At 48.1% G+C, this 15,665-nt stretch overlaps 1 protein-coding gene and 1 long non-coding RNA gene across 3 annotated transcripts in view; both read right to left on the reverse strand.

Annotated features, from left to right (window-relative positions):
• Positions 1 to 855: 855 nt before the first annotated feature.
• On the reverse strand, positions 856 to 5,611 carry LOC110257536 (uncharacterized). 2 transcript variants are annotated; one of them, XR_014834001.1, is made up of 2 exons: positions 5,100 to 5,611; positions 856 to 2,940 (listed from the first exon to the last, which is right to left on the reverse strand). It is a non-coding gene; the product is annotated as an uncharacterized LOC110257536 (long non-coding RNA). The 2 variants fall into 2 exon arrangements; XR_002340287.2 differs by having other exon boundaries at positions 856 to 4,643.
• A 9,180-nt stretch (positions 5,612 to 14,791) lies between these two features.
• The window catches only part of RAMP3 (receptor activity modifying protein 3), a 61,544-nt gene continuing 60,670 nt past the window's right edge, over positions 14,792 to 15,665 (reverse strand). Inside the window, 1 exon segment of the mRNA NM_214089.1 lies at positions 14,792 to 14,897. The gene's annotated coding sequence lies outside the window, so the exon portion shown is untranslated.

The following is a 15,665-nucleotide window of genomic DNA, read 5'->3' on the forward strand; positions in this document are numbered from 1 at the left end:
GTACAAACTACACATTCACTGCCATCTCATTCAAAACTCCAGCTGGAAAGACGCTAACAAGCACGTTCTAGAATTCGTACAGGACAGGAGAGATCTGCAGATAGCTCTGTGCATTTTGGAAAAAAAGGAGCAGACAGAGGACTCCGTTTCCCAAGCACTCAGACCTGCTTCAGAGCCTCAGCGACAGCAGCCAACCCTGCTCCAGAACCGACAGACAAAGGGCCCCTGTAGGGGATTCAATAGGAGAGGCAGCGCCACCAGAAAGCAGAGGAGACAGGAAATACAGCTTCATGGGCAGTATTGTTCCTAATATGGGGACACAAAAAGCCAGACCCCAAGTCACACCATCTACAAAGGTGGACGTCACGCAGATTAAAGTCTTAAATGGGGAGTTCCCACTGTGGCTCAGTAGGTTAAGGATTTGGCGCTGCTGTAGCTGCAGAGTAGGTCATAGCTGTGGCTTAGATTCAATCCCTGGCCCAGGAACTTCCATACGCCACAAGTGTGGCCCACCCAAAAAAAAAACTTCGATGGGAAAAAGGTATAATTATAAACCTGTGAGAAGAGAACAGAGAACGTTGTCATGACTGGGGTGAAGAAAGTCTCCTTAAATAACAGGAAAACAATAGGCGTTCCCGACGTGGCGCAGTGCAGACGAATCCAACTAGGAACCGTGAGGTTGCGTCACTCAGTAGGTTAAGGATCCGGCATTGCTGTGAGCTGTGGTGTAGGTCGCAGCTGTAGCTCCGATTAGACCCCTAGCCTGGGAACCTCCATATGCCATGGGTGTGGCCCTAAAAAGACAAAAAAATAAAAATTAAAAATTAAATTAAAATTAAAACAATAAGTAAAGTCTTTTTTAATTTTTGTTACTCAATGAATTTATTACATTTATGGTTGTACAATGATCATCACAATCCAATTTTATAGGATTTCCATCCCACAACCCCAGCGCATCCCCCCCCCCAACTGTCTCCTTTGGAAACCATAAGTTTTTCAAAGTCTGTGAGTTAGTATCTGTTCTGCAAAGCAGTTCCGTCTGTCCTTTTTTCAGATTCCACATGTTGGTGAAAGCATTTGATGTTGGTGTCTCATTGTATGGCTGACTTCACTTAGCATGAGAGTTTCTAGGAAAATGCCGGTATTTCGTTCCCTTTAGTGGCTGAGTCGTATTCCATTGTGTATATGGACCACATCTTCTTGATCCACTCCTCTGTCGATGGACATTTAGGTTGTTTCCAGGTCTTGGCTATTGCAAATAGTGCTGCAGTGAACATCAGAATACATGTGTCTCTGCGAGTCATGGTTTTCTCTGGATAGATGCCCAGGAGTGGGATTGCTGGATCAAACGGTAATTCTATTTTCAGTTTTTAGTTTACAGTAAGTAAAGTCTTCTTAAATAAAAGCACAAACCACAAGGTGAAGACATGTTAGATTTGATGATAAAAATATTAAGGACCCTGTTCAGCGACAGATACCACCTGCACATGAAGTGATGAAGCCACACCTAAAACTCTAAAGAGAGTGCGGGGAATTCCAAGGAACGACTGATGCAAGTCGGAAACCCTCACAGACAGACGCGGATGAATGGGAATTGTAGGAAAGGAAGCCCAGCTGGCGAGTGAGTCTATGAGACATGCTCGCCCTCACTGGTAACAGGATAAAGCACAGCTTTTAAAGGAGAGCCCGCGTTGAACCCAATAGAGTCACACACACACATTAGAAAGGGGTATGATGCCCAGTGCTCGCTAAGATGTGAAGAAAAGAGACCCCTCCTGCTCCACCAGGAGGAGAATAAACTGGATTCAGCCATCGGGGAAAGCAATCTGGCGCACTCATGAAATGAGGCAGGTACCCGCCAACCATCCAGGAACTCTGCTCCAGGGAAGGCATCCCGGAGACCCTCCTGGGGCTCCAAAAAGAGGGTGCCCATCACGGGATCCGGGGTGGCAGACAAGCCGGGCGTCCTCGGGAGGAGAATGGCCAGGTCAATGTGCCAGGTGCCTGGCTGACCCAACACTCAGTCCCCACCCCTTATCTACCTCCACTTTGCAGCGCGGAGAACAGAAATATTATGCGTTCCAGAGGCCCACGCCGACGGAGGTGGTTGGCAGTGAGAGAGAAGCGAGAGTCCGCTGAGGATGTGTTCAGCACGCCAGGAAGAGCAGAGACAGAGCAGCAGGCGACACAGCAGGTGCAGGGGCAGCCGCCAGAGCCGTGAACAGGGGCGCTTCCCCCCCACCCTCCCACTGGATGCCTTGTTTGTGTCTCTCATCTCTCTTGCCTTCTGAACTGGCCTTCGAAGGCAGCCAGTAGCGTGGACGCAAGGCCCCCTGGCTCTCTGAACACAGGAATTCTAGGGCTGGTGCTGTCTGTGTCCTGCCCCACCCTTCCCGCTGTCTCAAGGTCCTCCAGGTCGTTGGTTTACTTTGTTCCCGTCTCTTCCGTTCAGAGGCTAAAATTCCCATCCCCAGCTTCCAGGGCGTGTGTCAGGTTTAGGGGTGGGGACCCAGGCACCCCTTCAGATAACCCTCTGACACCAGCTGGGGGTCCTACACTTCCACCCAACTCTGACACTCTCTCCTGGAGACAGAGGCAGATGCCACGAGACTGACTCTCTTCACGACACTCTTTCAGATGCCAGTTGAAAGCCAGGCTGTCACCTGGGCTCTGACCAGCTGGCTCTAAATTGGAGGTTCTGTGATGCCCTGCTTCCTTGGGTTTGACATCAACTTGCTAGAGCGGCTCCCAGAACTTAGGAAACCCATTTACTTAATAAATTACTGGATGGAGCTCCCGTTGTGGCAGTGCCACCTGCAGTGGACACAGTCGCAGATGCGGCTCGGATCTGGCGCATTGCCGTGGCTGTGGCGTAGGTCGGCAGCTGCAGCTCCAATTCAACTCCTAGGCTGGGAACTTCCATAGGTTGTGGATGCGGCCCTAGAAAGACAAAAAAAAGTAATTAACTACTTAATTAATTAAATAGATCCCTGACTTATTATTACTGGATATAACTCTGGAACTTCCAGATGAAAGAGACGCACGGGCCCGGGTATGGGGACGGACACGGAGCTTGCGTGCCTCTCCCAGAGCACCATTCTCCCCGGGTCTCCCCTCGTTCACCAGCCTGGAAGGCCTCCAAACCCTGTCCTTGGCGGCCTTGGTAGAGGCTTCACTATACAGACATGATTGATTAGATCATTGGCCACTAGAGACAGATTCAGCCTCTAACCCCTCTCCCATTCCCAGAGGTTGAGCCGTTTGGGGGACACGGGGACCGAGAGTTCCAACCCGCTAACCACTCAGTTGCAAGGCTGAGTCTCCTGGCGAACAGCCCCCATCTGTAGATGCTTTTCCAAATTTACTTTGTTATTATAGCAAGAGACACATCTATCACACTTGTCACTTAAGAAATTCCAAGGGTTTTAGGAGCTCTGTGCCATAAACAGGATGAAGACATATATACGTATATATTTTTTTAGGGCCACACCCATGGCATATGGAGGTTCCCAGGCTGGGGGTCGAATCGGAGCTGTGGCCACCGGCCTACGCCAGAGCCACGGCAATGCAGGATCTGAGCCACGTCTGCGACCCACACCACAGCTCACAGCAACGCTGGATCCTTAACCCACTGGTCGAGGCCAAGGATCGAACCCACAGCCTCATGGATGTTAGTCGGATTCGTTAACCGCTTAGCCACAATGGGAATTCCCAAAGACCTATATAGATATAATATAATATATTATTTATTTATTTATTTATTTATTTATTTATTTAGGGCTGCACCCGCAGCATATGGAAGTTTCCAGGCTAGGAGACCTGAATTGGAGCTGCAACCTCCAGCCTACACCATAGCCACAGCAACATGGGATCTGAACCACGTCTGGAACTTACACCACAGCTCATGGCAATGCTGGATCCTCCCTGAGTGAGGCCAGGGATTGAAGCTGCATCCTCCTAGTCAGGCTCTTAACCTGCTGAGCCACAGTGGGAACTCCTAAATATATATTTCTTATTATAAATCACAATATCACAGAGGATCTCTGGGAAAGTCAGCTGACCCTGGACCACATGTGACTCCTTAAAAGGAGAACATTAAAACACTGGCTGGAGGCTCCGGCAAGAAGGCAGAGTCTGGCTCTACAGATGTGGCTCAAGTAGGGTGACCCCCCGCCCCCCGCCGTGGCCCCATAGCCTCGCTAGGGGAGCCCCAGAGGTCAGCATCCATTGCTCCTGCCTCCTAGCTTGGCAGCTTCCTCAGGGGGGATTGTCCGGCCTCCTGCAGGAGGGAACACTCCAGGAAGGGGCAGGGAAAGTGGCCGGGCCTCACCTCCCCACATGGGTCACCCTTCAGCCTCTCCAGAGTCACCCGGGTCTCCTTTGGGGGGAGAGGGGGCCAGGCGGTCTAGAGGTCCCCCCTGACCCCCCCGCTCCCCTCATGGGCGTGGCCAGTCCACAGCCCACCTGCTGAGCCCTGGCGCCCTGGCTCCCTGGGGTCCTTGTCTCCTGTCAGCCTGGCCCCCCAGGTGCCCCTGAGGTCTCTCCTTCTCCACTTTGCAAAGTGCACCTGCTTCCGGCTTCAGTAGGTGCCTCTGAGTGTCTTCAGACGTGTTTCCTGTTTCCTCCTTGTCCTGCAGCTCCCTCTGTGTGGGTTTAGGGGGTTCAGGGAAGTGAGCATTACTCCGCCGCATTTAACCCAAAGTCCTGTCCCCAAGTTTTCAGCCCCACCCAGGATTCTCTCCGGACCGAGGAAGGAACAGAGAAGGCCTGTGTTCCCTCCGGACGATCCCCCGAGGGCCGGTCTGCCTCCTCGCCCTCGAGTTCCTCTTCCCACCCCTTTGCTGGGAGCAGCGCTCTTACGGGAGCACCTGCGTCCCAGGAAGCGGAGTCTGCCTGAGCGGGGAGGTGTGGCGCTTAGACGTCCCTTCTCTGGCACCGTGGAGCCCTGCGTTCCAGACTGTGGCCTCGGCAGAACTCCAAGTCAGTCTTGAAACCCAAAACCAGGTAGCGACTGTCTTGTCCCACGCATTGTCTGAGTGGAATTGTATCAGTGCGAGGGAGCCCACGGGAGCAGCTGAGTTATGGGGATATAGAAATACCTTGGTTTGATGTTTGAACAGGCACCACAATCCTTCACGGTCCAATGGGCATGCGTAACCGGGGACTCCGACCCCTTCTTGTCTTCTGGGGAGGTGAGGGGCTCAGACTGAAGAACAGCAGGTGTTAATAGAGCCGAGGGGAACAGATGTGCCAGTGGCCCCGCTGCACCAGCCCTTTCCTTACTGCCTTCTGTTCTGATGTTTCAGATTCAGGGCTTCTGCTCGTGGGGAGGGTGGAAATTCTGGCCCCTCGGCCAGGGGCCAATAGGCTTCCAGGACAAACCTGCAGATTTCCTGTTTTGAAGTCCATGCTCAGAGTGGCTCCGTCCCGACCCTCAGGACCTTCGGCCCCCAGCCGCACCAGGCCTTCTTCCCACATCCAGGCTGGGAAACGTCAGAGCCTTGCCGTACCGAGCAAAGGCACTGGGGTCAGACCCATCACCTCACTTTTTCCTCCAGGCTGGCGCCCACACTGACCTCAGGGAGCATCACGCAGCCATTGTGTCAGGAATGGATGTGTTTTTCAGGTGGAAGCTCTCATGGGTGTCTCAGGAGGCGAGGGAAGTGCCTTCCGTCTGCCAAGTCCTGCCCAGTGCTGGGCCTGGGAGGGGCTTTCTGGATGACGCCTAACTTCAGGGAAACTACATGTCTGTGGTCCCATGGGCAGGCAGAGGAAATCCTGCTAGATGCAGTTCACCCTGTTTTTACAGCTCCTGCAGTTATTTGGAAGTTCTATGAAATTGGAGGCTGGGAGGAGCGGCGCTTGACAACCGATTCCATTCCAGAAGCAGCAGTTCCGAGTCTCAGTCCTAGACAAAAATCCTAGCATTTCTGGTCCCCACTAGTCCACTCATGGCCCAAGAACACAGCCACGGGAGCTCCTAATGACTCCCAAACCTTCATCTTTAGTTAAATCCCTCCCAAGCTCCAGATTCAGACATGGACCCCAGCCACCAAAATCGGCATGTGTCTAGAACTGAACTCATACCAGGAGGAGATCGGGGTGGGTGAGAAGGCCTTTAAATTGGGCCTCATAGGAGAGCCAGAGGCAGACATGGGAAAGGGATGGATGGAAATGAAAACAGATGTGAGAAAACTATACCGAGTAGAAGCAACAGGGCCAGGAATTTGAACAGATACAGCAGGGCAGTTCAGGTATAGAGAGGAATTCAGGCATATCCAGTAACACATGTTTAAATATTATTTCTGGAAATGATAATACTTGTACAGGTTCAATATTTTAAAGCTACAAAAAGGTACATAATGAAAAGTCAGTCTCAGAGTTCCCATCGTGGCTGTTAATAAACCCGGCTGGCATCCATGAGAACGTGGGTTCAATCCCTGGCCTTGCTCGTTGGGTTAAGGATCTGGTGTTGCCTTGAGCTGTGGTGTAGGTCGCAGACACAGCTCGGATCCCTCGTTGCTGTGGCTGCGGCGTAGGCCAATGGCTGCAACTCCGATTCGACCCCGAGCCTGGGAACCTCCATAGGCCGCCGGTGCACCCCTAAAAAGACAGGAAAAAAAAAAGTCCATCTGTCTTTCTCACGTCCATCCTGGACTGGGCCCACCAGAGGCCATGAAATACACAGTGCTCTGAACCTGACAACACACCATGGGGCTCACCTGCCTCAACACACATCAAAGGTGCCGCCTTGCATTTAATGAGTGTTCTGCTCCTGAGCATTCAAGCTGGTCCCAAAATTCTGCTGCCGTGAGTGTCTTTATGAGGCAGAATACGACCTCCAGGGGTCCGTGGAGGAGCCTGGGCTTCGATGCATGCTCTGATACGGCTACTGATGGACACGTGTGGCTTAAGGGCTCCAGAGAGTCATTCCCCACAGGCCTTGTTTTACTATAGGAAGTGTGCCTCCCCTACAGGCTTTGTTTACTATACGAAATGTGCCTTTCCTGCCCCCCCCACCTTAATCTCTAGCCCACTCCTCAACTGAGAGAAAAGGAATGAGAGGAAAGGTGACTCAGTCTAAGGAAAGAGAAGGACAAAGAAACCATAAAACTTATGGGGCACGTCCACCCCTAAAAGCCTATTGGACAAGCACTGATATAGGAAACTGGGCAAGGCCAACGGGAGGAAAACATCTTTCTGGACCCCACGTTGGTACCCCCCATCTTTAAGGGAGAAAAACCCCCACAGGACAATAGAGATCGGAGGTGGGAGGGGCTCTTCTCCCCGCTCCCAGCAGCCCTGGGAGGTATTTGCTTTCCTGTAATAAACACTTTGCTTGCTTGCTGCCTGTGTGTTCTCGAAGGTCATTCTTCAACTGCGTGATCAAGAACCCGGATACCGGTAACATCTTTCTGGCATCACTTATAACCTGTGCAAGTATGTTAGTAAGATGAATATTTGGTGAGGTGAAATTGTAGGTCAAAGGCAAACCCATTTCCATTTGGAAATGCAGACATCGCGGAAGCACACCCACAATGACTGTGCCAGTTCACGCCCCCACCAGCAACAAGTGAGAGCTTTGCCCTCACTTCCTCTCCTGCGCAGTGCAATGTCAACTTTGGATTTGTTGATCAGTGAGGAATGATGGCACTTTTGTGTGTGTGTGTGTGTGTGTGTGTGTGTGTTTAGTTATTTATTTATTTTGTCTTTTGTCTTTTGTCTTGTTAGGGCTGCACCCACAGCCTATGGAGCTTCCCAGGCTAGGGGTCGAATTGGAGCTACAGCTGCCAGCCTACACCACAGCCATAGCAATGCAGGATCCGAGCCGGGTCTGCAACCTACACCACAGCTCACGGCAACACCAGATCTCTGGCCCACTGAGCAAGGCCAGGGACCAAAGCCTAGTCCTCATGGGTGCTAGTTGGATTCGTTTCCACTGTGCCGCAACAGGAACTCCTGGGAAGCTGATTGTTTAAAGCAATCATTTAAAGCTTCTAGAATTATCCTAAGAGCGTAAAGCATATGGAAAAATATTTACTCAAGAAAATCTACTAGGAGTTCCCGTCGTGGCACAGTAGAAACAAATCCAACTAGGAACCATAAGGTTTCGGGTTCGATCCCTGGCCTCACTCAATGGGTTAAGGATCTGGTATTGCCGTGAGCTGTGCTGTAGGTCACAGACTTGACTTGGATCTGGCGTTGCTGTGGCTCTGGCGTAGGCCAGCAGCAACAGCTCCGATTAGACCCCTAGCCTGGGAACCTCCACATGCTGCTGGTGCGGCCCTAAAAAAAAGGACAAAAGACAAAAAAGGAAAACCTACTAAATCTCAGGAGGAGCAGTGAGACACTATGGCATCTGAGTACTTACCTATTCCTTTCCCCAGAGCTTGGTGAGATGGAATCTATATTCTGGACAGGCGCAGTCATGAAGACGGGGCTCCTTTTCTCCCCACTTCCCAATTTATGACAACAGTCATTCCCCAGGAGGGGCAGGCCCCAGCTTTTCTCACCTCGCCTGCTCTGTGCTGCAGAAGCTCTCGTCCAGACACGTGTAACTGAAAAATTCTTTTTCCACCCAACCCATACTTATAGGGCCGTAGCTCTACCCAGGGGCAGTAGGCTGAGAATATTGGACCCACTGTCCTAAGCTCACTCGTAGGGCAGGGTTCAATGTCAAGAGAGGTAAGCCGCAAAGACCAGAGGCTACTGCACATGTCCATCACCCTGCGTGCAGAACAGACGCATCACTCAGAGAGAAGAAAGCCACTGTCCTGATCCCCAGCCTCAAAACAGTGGCGTGGAGGTTCTCCGATAAAAGACAAGCAGTGAGAACGGACAGCTCCGTGGCCCTCACTGAGGGAACTGACTTCATTTAGAACAAAATTCAGGGACTTTCAAGCCTAAGGGCACCTAAGGGTACCATCGAAGACAATGGAGATTTTGGTGAAGAGCAGTTAAGAGGATGGCAGCTCCATCCATGAGAGCAGCAACTGAAATGGAACAGCGAGAAATTTAACAGAGAAAATCAGGAAACGAGACAGCTGAGAGGAGCCCTCCTGAGGTTGGAGCAAGCCTCAAAGACTGGCGTCAAAGAAAGCCAGCTAGGAGTTCCCAGGTGGCTCAGCAGGTTAAGCATTCAGCATCGTCATTGCTATAGCTCAGGTTCGATCTGGGAAATTCAGCATGCTCTGCTATGGCGAAAGAAAGAGAAAGAAAGAAAAGAAGGAAGGAGGGCTGGATGGAAGAGAGGCAGGGATGAAGGGAAGAAGGAAGGAAGGAGAAAGAAAGATAGAAAGAAAGAGAGGAAAAGAACTCCCTGCTTAGCATGGAGATATTAATTGGATCAGACTGTGGAGATGTATTTCGGGGCTTGTCAATTAAAAAAAAAAAATCATGGGAATTCTCTGATGGCCTAGCAGGTTGAGGTTCCTACATTCTCACCCTCACTGCTGTGGCTCTGGTTGCTGCTGTGTGGCATAGGTTCAATCCCTGGCCCAGGAATTCCAACACACTGCCTATGTGGCAAAAAAAAGAAAAAAAAAAAAAAAAAAACACCGAGAGGACCTGAAATAAACATTGCAACTCTCATTTAAAAAAAAAAAAAAAAAAAGCAATCGGCTTGCAGTTATCGAAGAATAATACCTGGGTGTGATACCTCTATAGGCAGACTGCCCCGAATTTCAACAGCGATACCAGGGAAATGGTCAAAGGAAACCCCAGTGAAGACGCTTGCCAGCCCTCGGGGAGGAGAGGTCAGGGCGATGCCCAAGGCTAGGTCTTCTGAAGCCTAAAATCAGAGGCTTCGTGCTCCAGGGGATACAGATTTCATCAAAGCAGTCGATCCAAGTCACTAAACAAATGAGCAAGCAGACAAGAAAACCAGCCAAAAACTCCTGAGGAGAGGCAATCAATATCCAAAATTGCTACAACATATTATCTAAAAAGTCTAATTTTTCCCCAAAGAAACATGAGACATGCAAAGAAACAGCAAAGCGTGATGCATATTCACTTTGATTTTTTTTTTAAGTGGGCAAAAGGAATTGCCTTTATCTTTGAGCCTCCCAGATATTGGAGTTAACAGACTAAGACTTCAAAGTAGCTATGATAAATGTGCTCAAAAACCAGAAGTAATCATGTGCAAAGAATTAGATGATATGGTTAAAAAAATGCCTCATCAAATAGAAAATATTAATGAAAAGATAGAAATTATGAAAAGAGCCAAATAGAAATTCTGGTGTTGTCAAGTACAACAGCCAAAAGGAAAAATTCAATAGAGCAACTCATCAGTATGAACTGACAAAGAAAAAAGATCAGTGATTTTGAAAGTAGATTAATACAATTTAGGCAATCCGAAGAACAGAAAGAAAAAGAATGAAGAAAAATGAACAGAACCTCAGCGAAATGTGAGACACCATTAAGCACACCGACAAACATGAAATTGGACTTCCAGAAAGAGAGGACAGGGTTACAGGTGCAGAAAAATTTTTGGAACAACTAGTAACCGAAAACTTCCAGAATGTGATGAAAAAAATTGTACACAGGTAAGAAGTTCAATGTACTCCAAGCAAGATAAAAACTAAGAGACACACACTCAGACACCTCATAGGCAAAATACTGAAAGACAAAGAGAAAATTCTAAAAACAAAATTATGCAAGAGAAAAATGACTTGTCACATACAAGAGATCTCCAATAATATCGATAGCTGACTTCACATCAGAAACAAGGAAGGTCAGAAGGCAGTGAGAATGTCACATTGAAAGTACGGTGAGGGAGTTCCCATGGTGGCGCAGTGGTTAACAAATCTGACTAGGAACCATGAGGTTGCAGGTTCGATCCCTGGCCTTGCTCAGTGGGTTGAGGATCTGACATTGTCATGAGCTGTGGTGTAGGTCGCAGACTCGGCTTGGACCCGAGTTGCTGTGGCTCTGGCGTAGGCCGGTGGCTACAGCTCCAATTTGACCCGTAGCCTGGGAACCTCTGTATGTCGCGGGAGCGGCCCTAGAAAAGGCAAAAAGACAAAAGAAAAAAGAGAAAGAAAAGAAAGTACTGCGGGAAAAGCACTGTTAACCAAGAATCTTAGATCAAACAAAACCATCTTTCCAAAATGAAGGTGAAATAAAGACCTTCTGAGAAAAAAAAAGCTGAGGGAATTCATTGCTAGCAGACGTGTCTTACAAGAAACTTCATCACAGGAAAAGAAAGTGACACCAAAAAATAATTTGAATCCACTTGAAAAATTAAAGAGCTCCAGTTAAAATCTCCCATGTGGCGCAGTAGGTTAAGGATCCAGCATTGCCACAGCTGTAGCACAAGCTGCAAATGTGGCACGGGCCCGATCCCCAGCCCAGGAACTTCCACAGGCCACAGGTGCAGCCAAAAATAAGAGCTCCAGTGAAGACAACGATGTACTTCACATGCCAAAGAGTTCATCTCTTCTCTTGGCTAAAGCAAAAGGAAATTGCATAAAACAATATCTATGAAATTGTATTGTTGGAACTGTAGCAAAAAAATATATAATATTTTTGACAACAGCAATACAAAGGAAGTGGGAATGAAACTACAGTGGTGTCAGGAAGTGAAGATAGAGAATAATTTGACTCCACAGGAGGAAATGGGAAGAGTCAGAAATGGTAAACACAAATGTTACTATTTTTAAAACTCTAAATACATTTGTTTTCTCCTTTTGTTTCTTAGCGCCTTTAAAAGACAGGATTGTATAAAGCTATAATTGCGCCAGTGTACTGAGTTTGTAACATATATGGATGTGACATGTATAACAATAATAGCATAAAAACAAGGACAGGGGAGGGAGCTCACAGGAGTAAATTTATATATCTTACTGGAATTAAGCTGGTATAAATCTGAACTAGATCTGCTATGTTAAGGTGTCTTAACGATCCGGCGTTGCCGTGAGCTGTGGTGTAGGTTGCAGACGCGGCTCGGATCCCGAGTTGCTGTGGCTCTGGCGTAGGCCGGCGGCTACAGCTCTGAGTGGACCCCTAGCCTGGGAACCTCCATATGCCACGGGAGCGGCCCAAAGAAATAGCAAAAAAGACAAAAAAAAAAAAAAATTTCTCTTTCTCATACTATCTTCCATTGCGTTCTATTCCAAAAGATAGGGTGTAGTTGCCTGTGCTGTACAGTAGGATCTCATTGCTTATCCATTCTAAATGTAGCAGTTTGCATCTATTAATCCTAAACTCCCCATCCCCCTCCCTCCCCACCTCCTTGGCAACCACAAGTCTGTTCTCTACATCTGTGCATCTGTTTCTGTTTTGTAGGTAGGTTCATTTGTGCTGTATTGTATTGTATTGCATTGTATTTTAATTTACATACTTTTTTGTTTTTGGTCTCACCCTTGGCATAGGGTGTTCCGGGGCCAGGGATCAAATCCGAGCTGCAGCTGTGCCCTACGCCACAGCTGTGGCAACATCAGATCCTTAACCCACTTCACTGGGCTGGGGATAGAACTGGCAACACCAGATCATTCACCTACTGCGCCACATTGGGAACTCCCTTTCAATCGTTTTATCAAGTATATCTTTGAGCTGTTTTCTTGGTGGTTTCTCTAGGGCTTTTGTTGTTGTTGTTGTTGCTATTTCTTGGGCCGCTCCCTCGGCATGTGGAGGTTCCCAGGCTAGAGGTCTAATCAGAGCTGTTGCTGCCAGCCTACAACCACAGCCACAGCAACGCCAGATCCGAGCCGAGTCTGCAACCTACACCACAGCTCACGGCAACGCCGGATCGTTAACCCACTGAGCAAGGGCAGGGACCGAACCTGCAACCTCATGGTTCCTAGTCGGATTCGTTAACCACTGCGCCATGACGGGAACTCCGAGAAAGAGAATATTTATATATGTAGGGCTGGGTCATTTTGCTGTATAGCAGAAACTGGCACAAAAATAAATCAACTATACTTTTTTTTTTTGTCTTTTGTCCTTTTTTAGGGCCACACCCTCGGCATGTGGAGGTTCCCAGGCTAGAGGTCTAATCAGAGCTGTTGCTGCCAGCCTACAACCACAGCCACAGCAACGCCAGATCCGAGCCGCATCTGCAACCTACACCAACAGCTCACTGCAATGCTGGGTCCTTAACCCACTGAGCGAGGCCAGGGATCAAACCTGCAACCTCATGGTTCCTAGTCGGATTTGTTTCCACTGCACCATGACGGGAACTCCAACTATACTTTAATCTTTAAAAAGAAAGAAAAAAGGAATTCCTGTTGTGGCACAGTGGAAACGAATCCAACTAGGAACCTTGAGGTTGTGGGTTCAATCCCTGGTCTCACTCAGTGGGTTAAGGATCTGGCGTTGCTAGGAGCTGTGGTGTAGGTCACAGACACGGCTCAGATCTGGTGTTGCTGTGGCTGTGGTGTAGGCCGGCAGCTGTCAATCTGATTGGACCCCTAGCCTGGGAACCTCCATATGCCGCAGGTGTGGCCCTAAAAAGCAAGAAAAAAAGAAAGAAAGAAAGAAAAAAGAATAGATCACAAGCTGCCCAAGAGAAAAAAGATTTAAATGCAAAGTTAACACAAAGCTATTTAATCAAAGAAAAGCAGCAAACAGCCATGAGAATAAAAATGATGCAAAGAAAGAAGTAAATCAGGTCAGAGAGGAAGGAGTAGAAATGGAAGAAATACTATTTGTATTTACTAGAACCCCTGAGGGCAAAAGCAAAAGAGTGGACTAGAATTAATATTCAAAAGTATAATGCAAGAAACATTCCAGAAACAGGAAAAGACTTAAATCTGTACAGTAAGGGGCCCACTGGGAACCTGGGAGAATTAACCCAGAATGTCCAACTTCAAGGCATATTTTAGTAAAACTACCACATATCAAAGATGAAGGTAAAATCCTCAAGGCCTCTGGGTATAAAGTAAAAATAACTTAAAAGGCAAAAGAATTAGATTAACCTCAGATCTTTAGAAACACAGGGCAAAGCTGGCAACAGTGGAATGGCATTTTTCAAAATCCCAGGGAACAAAAGTATGAAGGAGGATTTAAACACAGCCAAGCTGCCCTTCAGGCACCAAGTTTACAGGAGGCACATTTCAGCACCCAGGGACTTAGGGAACCCTTCACCCATTAGCCCTTCCGAGGCTCCTCTTTCTCTTGAGTTGAAAGCAAAACCTTTATATCACCAACACACAGGGAGGGGAGGGGAGGGAGGAAGGACGGGGAGTTTGAGGTTGGTAGATGCAAACTATTGCGTTTGGAGTGGATAAGAAATGAGATTCTACTGTATAGCCCAATGACCTATATCAGATTGCTTATGATGGAGAATAATGTGAAAAATGCATATATGTGTGTGTGTGTGTGTGTATATATATATGGATAATTGGGTTATTTTTCTGTACAGCAGAAATTAACAGAACATTATAAATCAACTATAATAAAAAGCGTTTTTTAAAAAACCAACATACGGACCAGCCATTAGGACCACCCACCTTCCCAACTCAACGCAAGATTTGAAGTTAACCCTCTAGCGTCCTAGAGATTTCCCCCAGAAACACCCCTTACCTCCAGTCACGCCTCTAGTGATGAGTGGGATGGGTAAGCGGTGTGGGTCAAGTGGGAGAAGGATGTTTGTCAACAGGAAGTAAAGAAACCCGTTACCCCTTAACCAAACTTCCCAGGCCGGTCGGTTTAATGCAAAGAGCTCTATGGAGACGAAACATCTAGAGACTGATTATTTAATCTCTCTTTGTGTAAGCACAGCCTTTGAAAGTCTTTTTGAGTTTCTACATTACAGGTACCCCCAGATGGAAGGATCCTTTTTAAAAGCGTATTCACCATTTCCAATCTCATTTATTTGCAGACTTATTGGGTTTTATACGTAGTTTCCTCTTTGTTGCAAAAAGTGCTTACAGAGGTCTGCAAAATGCATCCAATACCTAAAAAACAGAAGTCAAAGATAAGTGTAAACTAGAAGAGGGAGTGCGGTTAATACCCAGTTAATATCTTTGATATCCATGAGGTCCTGCACACCTGCAAGAGACGGGCCCCAGAGGTGACTCTCAATTTCCTCACAGCCAGTAAGAAAAAGAAAGCGTTACCCACTCTACACAGTTCACAGCATATAAAGGGCAGAAACAGTCCCCTTGGGTAAGAGAACTGCAACTGTTCTTGAAGTCAGACCAAAACGGAGTTTCTCGAAAACAAAATCATGGACTTGGAGAATAGACTTGTGGTCGCCAGGGGAGAGGGGCAGGGAGTGGGATGGACTGGGAATCTGGGGTTGATAGATGCAAACTCTTGCCTTTGGAATGGATAAGCAATGAGATCCTGCTGCATAGCACTGGGAACTATGTCTAGTCCCTTATGATGGAGCATGATCAGGTGAGAAAAAAGAATGTATACGTGTATGTGTAACTGGCTCACCTTGCTGCATAGTAGGAAGAAAAAATTGTATTGGGGAAATAACAATTAAAAAAAAAAGGGGAGTTCCCGTCGTGGCGCAGTGGTTAACGAATCCGACTAGGAACCATGAGGTTGCGGGTTCGGTCCCTGCCCTTGCTCAGTGGGTTAACGATCCGGCGTTGCCGTGAGCTGTGGTGTAGGTTGCAGACGCGGCTCGGATCCCGCGTTGCTGTGGCTGTGGTGTAGGCCGGCAGCTACAGCTCCGATTCAACCCCTAGCCTGGGAACCTCCATATGCCGTGG

The sequence above is a fragment of the Sus scrofa genome, chromosome 18 (assembly GCF_054392235.1).
Source record: "Sus scrofa isolate SSC_HxYL_T2T_F1_AM1 chromosome 18, Sscrofa_HxYL_maternal_Yorkshire_Landrace_v2.0, whole genome shotgun sequence".
NCBI lineage: Eukaryota > Metazoa > Chordata > Mammalia > Artiodactyla > Suidae > Sus > Sus scrofa.